The sequence below is a fragment of the Pipra filicauda genome, unplaced genomic scaffold (assembly GCF_003945595.2).
Source record: "Pipra filicauda isolate LSUMZ 115617 unplaced genomic scaffold, ASM394559v2 scaffold261_size1826302_pilon, whole genome shotgun sequence".
NCBI classification, from domain to species: Eukaryota; Metazoa; Chordata; class Aves; order Passeriformes; family Pipridae; genus Pipra; species Pipra filicauda.
In genome coordinates, this window is record NW_024104378.1 from 1,591,663 (window position 1) to 1,597,723 (window position 6,061).

Below are 6,061 nucleotides of genomic sequence, written 5' to 3' on the forward strand. Positions count from 1 at the left end.
GCTAGGCATGGATCGGGCGCGTGACGCTCCTGGTCCAATGGGCAGTGCGGGCGGGAGCGACCCCGCGGGCGGCCGCAGGTGCGGGCAGGGCGCGGTGCCAGGAGGAGACGTGGGTGCGGCCGCGGGCAGCGAGCTCCAGGCAGAGCACCAGTCGGGAGTAACCCCTGCGTGTCGCTTGCCTGGCAGGAACTCACACATTCCAAGGGGGAACATCAGTTTTGGAAGGAGAGGAATGGCCGGTCCGCACTGGAGGTGCTTGCACAGAGGGAGCCATTGACGGTGGGACCTGGTCGGGGGCAGGGGAGCTTGTGAGAAGTGCTGTCTCGGCTGCCAGGATGTGAAGGGCAGTGCCCTAAATCTATCGGGATTCAGTTCAGGCCTCTTGAACCATTTCACAGAATCACAGAGGGAGCCATTGACGGTGGGACCTGGTCGGGGGCAGGGGAGCTTGTGAGAAGTGCTGTCTCGGCTGCCAGGATGTGAAGGGCAGTGCCCTAAATCTATCGGGATTCAGTTCAGGCCTCTTGAACCATTTCACAGAATCACAGAATGGGTAAGGTTGGAAGAGACCAGGTGGGGCACATGGTCCAACCTCCCTGCTCAAGCAGGATTATCCCAGAGCACATGTCACAGAACTGCATACAGACAGTTCTTGAACATCTCCAGTGAGAGAGGCTCCACAACCTCTCTGGGCAACCCATCCTGACATCTGATCAGCCTCGCTGCAAAAAACCTCAATTTTTCTTATGTTCAGTGGAAGTGTCATCTACTTCAATTTGTGTTTAATGCTTCTTGTCCTGTCACTGGACACCTCTAAGAGCAATCCCATCCCACCTTCTTTACTCTCACCATCAATTCTTTATACACATTGATAAGAGCACCCTGAGCCTTGTCTAAGCGAAGCAATCACAGCTCCCTTAGTCTTTTCTCATACATCTCTTGCCCTGTCCCTTCACCATCTTCATGCTTTTGATCATCCTCATAGTGATCAAGTGTTGTAATGAACAACATGACTTCATTTTTCTATCCGTGGCAAGGAAACAAGTCTCACACACTTGTCCAATGAAGCAACTGGCCTGCTGAAATACTCACACTCTAATGTTACAGCAGATCTTTGATAGTGCTCTGGCACTTACTCATTAGCCCTGTTTTCATCTACTTCTTGATAGGCAGGACTTTGGACAGTACTGTCCCTCTCCAGCAATGGTCATAAAAGATATCAATACTTTCATCTTCATCTCAAAAATATAGAACTGACACTTATACATGTTCATGATTATGAACAGGAATGTGATAAGCACAATGGCAAGTTGGGAACATCCCATTTCCTGCTATTTCCACTGTGATTGAAAAGTCAGAATGACTCAGGCTTTTGTTCATTTTTCTGTGCCTTAAAAAAATCTGGCATTCAAATTCCCTCTAAAAGAAAAAAGCCTCGTGAAGCTACTATGTCACTTCTAGCACAACTCCTATGCTTTGTCCTTTAAGATTTTAGAGCTTTTATACCAAATGCAGAAGAATCCAAACAAAAAACACAGATTAATGAACCAGAATTGTAGCATTTTCTCAAGATTCCTAATTTTGTTTCTAACACTTCTGATTAGTGAAAATGCAGAATTAATGACTACTCATTAACAGCAACATGACTGATATTGCAGTGGAAGAAACAGTGTTTTTGCCTGATGAGATGTGGAACTGCAGGTGCTCAACTCCAAGTGTAGATAAGGGTGCTGCACAGTCTTTTTTCCATTCCTCCTGTCATTTCGTTTTCTGACTCTTCATGCACATCATTAGTGTCTCTTCCACCTAATAGAGACAGCAGTGGGAATTTTTAAAAGGCAAAGGAATTCAGCTGAGGGAAGAGGAGAGGCAGTGCAGGCATTCACATTGTGGCTGACCAGAATGAGGATGGAGCTTCATCTGCAGCAGCTGCCCTCGTATGGCTCAGCAGCTGCGGCATCAGCCCTGGTTTTAGTGAAACAGAGATAGAAACAGTATCTACAATTAAAGGACGAATTCTACAGAAATTCATTCTGCCATTCATTCTCACTTGCCGAATCTTTAGATTCATGTGTAGTTAGTAGCTGCCTGGGGTTCAGCAGCCATCTAGAAAGCAATAACAAAGCAAAAAAGCAACCCTTCTCACTGTAGCTTATTTAGAATTGACAAATAAAAAAAGCAGTCTTGAAAAGGAACATTATTACAGAGTGAAGAGCTCTGCAGTTCTTCCAGATTTCTGGTGTTTTAAACAGAAGGCAATAGGGGGATTTTCCTGTGCCACTTGTGACAAGTATAAGTATGTTACAAGAATGAAGTTGTTTGGTTGCATTTGTACGGTAATAAAAATGATATAAAGAAAAAAAACTTCAGCATTTTTATAATTTTTTCATACTACACTATGAAGATCTTCTCAGAGTTGCAGATCTGCAACAGGCTGCCCAAGTTATCTTCCCAGTGCTGTTGATAGACAATTGTACTTACAAATTCAGGGTTCAAAGTTGCCAAAAATTGATTTTGATTTTTCCTCAAACTCTGCTGAATTCCTCTCTTTGTCATGTGTTAGGAGAAATATTATAGGGCAAAGCATATTTTATGTACCTTTCAACATGAAAGTAAATTAGAAGGTAAGACTAAAATATCCATGAATGTAGAGTGAAGTTTTAACAGAAGCCCCCTGTGCAAATCTACAATGAATAAAAAGTGTGTTACTCTCACACTGTGTTCATGTCTTGTAGCCATATCAATTTCACAAGTGATAATTTTTAAGATTGAATTAATGGCTTTAATAGATTTATTTAAGGTTGCAGAAAAACTATGGGGAAATGCCGTGTTGTGCAAGTGGAATAGCTTCTGAGAGACCCTCCTTGCCCACAGTGGCAGTAGAGAATTAACCTTCTCCTATCAGAGCTCTGTTCCAGTGTTCTTACACTCAATTATTGAAAATGCTGTCTCCTTTCCCACTGGAGTTTGAAGCTCTTAGTACCATTTCTGTGAGTTGTTTCCTAGTATATTCTTATGGTAGCTGTGTAATTATTATTAGCATTCTTTGAATAAGGTTCCTAGTCCTGAACACTGCATCTCTTTTTTCCTTTTAGTAACCCATTTTAATTTTTCAATGAAGATAGATCAGAATGTGGGCATTATGCCAGTATCAGCCACAGAAAAAGTAATTATCACCTCTCTACTGATTCTGCATATTCTTCTTTTAAGTAAGGCATAGAGTTGACATATCTCCTTCATAACAGCATTTATGTCCTTTACTGATAATTTAAAACTGTCTTTAAAACATCTTCAGAATCATAATTTCTAGCATATACTCCTTTTTTCTTTCTGTGTGACCTGGAGTCCATGTTCCTCTCTACAGGCTCCATGTTCTAAAGTACCTTTTAATAATAAAATAAAAAAATAGCCAAGTAAGTTTATACCTGTGCCGACTTGCCACTGATAGGTGTTTAAATCTGAACAAGCACCCCACCTGATATAAGCTTATTTGCATTTTAATGTGATTATCTGAACATGGAGCAGATATTACATGTAACCTGCAGTTATTTTTATGAGCCAAACTTGTAATTCAATGTTAAAATTTATTTATAGTTGTTAGATATACCCTAATTCCCTCAAAAATACTAAGTGATTGTTAGGCTTTGAATAACCTCATCCCTCTATTTACTGTCACAGGTTAAAACAAACAACTCCCTCTGACAGCCAGCAAATATCAGTAATCAAATGTTTGGACAATTGTACTCCAACACTTGCAGTTACTTCTCAGTCAAGTACAACTTCTGAAAAGAAAGAATAAGTTGCCCCCAATACTTCAGTCTATACTTGAATTTAATAGATTAATCCTTTGCCAGTCTTTATGCTCTCTTGCCCAGCTGTGGTAACTTATCTAGGTTGTGCCTGCACAGATCCTCTCATCTAGTCCTTCTGTTCATGCATTAGCACAGCATCCCTTTCATTTGGTATTTTGACCACAGAATAAATTCTTTTCAGCTATCATATTACACCCTTTCTTGTTCCTGGAACAGCTGCTGTTTCTGCGAGTTGGGGAGGGGTAAAAAAGCCCTCAAAGGTTTCCAGGTCAATCTTGTAAGCCAAGCAAGGAAAGAGGAACAGGTGGACTTAATTCCAATAGAATCCAGATATGGTTTTCTAAATATTGTGTTCGATATGAAGGAGCTTTATTTCCATGAAACTACTCATGAGTCACAGGCATTATATCCTAGTTCATTCTACAGATTATGGTTCTGTCATACTTCAACAAAATGATCTGCAGCGACTGCCAAGCCTAGCATTCATTAGTAAGTAACAAAACAGAAATGTGCTCCATGTCACTAAGATTTGCAGAGCTGCAGTGTGCAAAGCATTACCAGAAAGTCACATTCACCCTCTGTAACTGATAAGACATGTTAACTTGTGAAAATCACGAGTATGTCTAACTGCCCAAACCAAGAGCTCTTCCAGGTTATGCTTACTTGATTTTGCAGTCTGAGTTGTGCTTTTACTGCATGGATTCTGCTGTGCTGCGCAAAAGAGCCCTTCTGCAGTGGAAGCCAAAGCAGCTTTATCTTGGGGGGTGGGACCCTCTTTAAAGGGAAGGAGGGACCCCAAGTTCAGTTCTGCCTTCAGACATCAGGCTCACAAGTGCTCACAGACCTTTGAACTGAAATTCAACTGTCCCTGAAGTTGCCTGTAAGGAACTGGCTGCTATGAGGCTGGAGGAAAGGAAATCTTTCACTGTAAGTATCCCCAGTCTTCCTGGCAAGGGCTGCTCTCTCTGCAGTTCTTCTGTTCTCTTTTCACAGATTCATGTTTTTCCCTAGACAGGGATGATCTACCAAGCACATTAATATTGGTATGCCTTGCAGGTATTGACACATAGGCTTTACTTGACCTACTACCTTACGCAGTCTGTGTTCTTCCTCTGGTAGCTCAAGTCATAGCTCAGGTGGGCCTGCAGGGAGTGGTGCATTCTCTCCTGCAGGGAGTAAATGGGCATGTGCTCAGATAGGTGACGGCCACAAAGGCAGAACATGAAAATGATTCCTCATTCCCTTAGACATGAGAGAGGTGATATTCAGATATTCATTCTCTGGTCTAAGGGACCTTGGAGCAGTTTGTGAATCTTCAGTCTATCCCAGAATTTGTAGTATTTTCCTTCCCGCTGGCTCCTCCTTAGTAGAGGAGGATACCTACAGCAGGTATCACTCTCTGCCAGAAATGTGTTTTCCCACAGAAGATTCATAATCACATGTTCACTACTGAAGAGAAGATCTTGATCAACCAGGGCTGCACCTCTCAAGAAACATTGTCATTGAACTACTATGCAACTCACCATAAAAAATTATTACACTACTTTCTGTGTTGCATTGTTTACTGTGAGTCACAATGTCTTTTATTAAATAAACCAAGAGAAACTAATATAGTTAGACAGGCAAACTAATGTGCACCCAGTCCTTCTGGTCTGAAGGAGAAGCTACATCCTCAAAGCCAAGTAAAATTTGAATGAGATTTTAACTTGATATATGTTAATCTATTAAGTAGTTTGAAAGAAAAGGTGGCTGAAACCTGTAAAGCAGAAGTGGATTCTAGAAAGACATATGACTGTAAGGTTGATAGCTCCAAAAAAGCTGCCTGCTGTGCCAGAGAGAGGCCACACACTGTTTTTTCTCTGCATGATGAGATTCAAAGTGCTTCAGAGGTCTCCACTCAGCAGGTGGAGAACACGGAGACCAAGGATGATCAATACAGGAATCTCACTGGCCAGCACAAGAACAGGAGGTCAGAACTTTTCATCTGCAAGTAAGTGAGGCATATATGTTCTTTTGGATGAGGCTGACCCCACATCACAGAGGGCTTGCTAGTAAATAGAAAAGGCTGCACTTGCTAACCTGCAGGCCTTTCTTCCCTGAGGGTCTTGCACTTGCAGAATTGAACAGTTCAAAGATAATTTCACAGTCTGAACAAGTATTTCTCTACAGCATTGAAGACCTTGATGGGTAGCATGCAGCCTTACTTCAGTGAAAGTCTCTTGTGTCAGAGGCTGTAGGAGTATGGAATT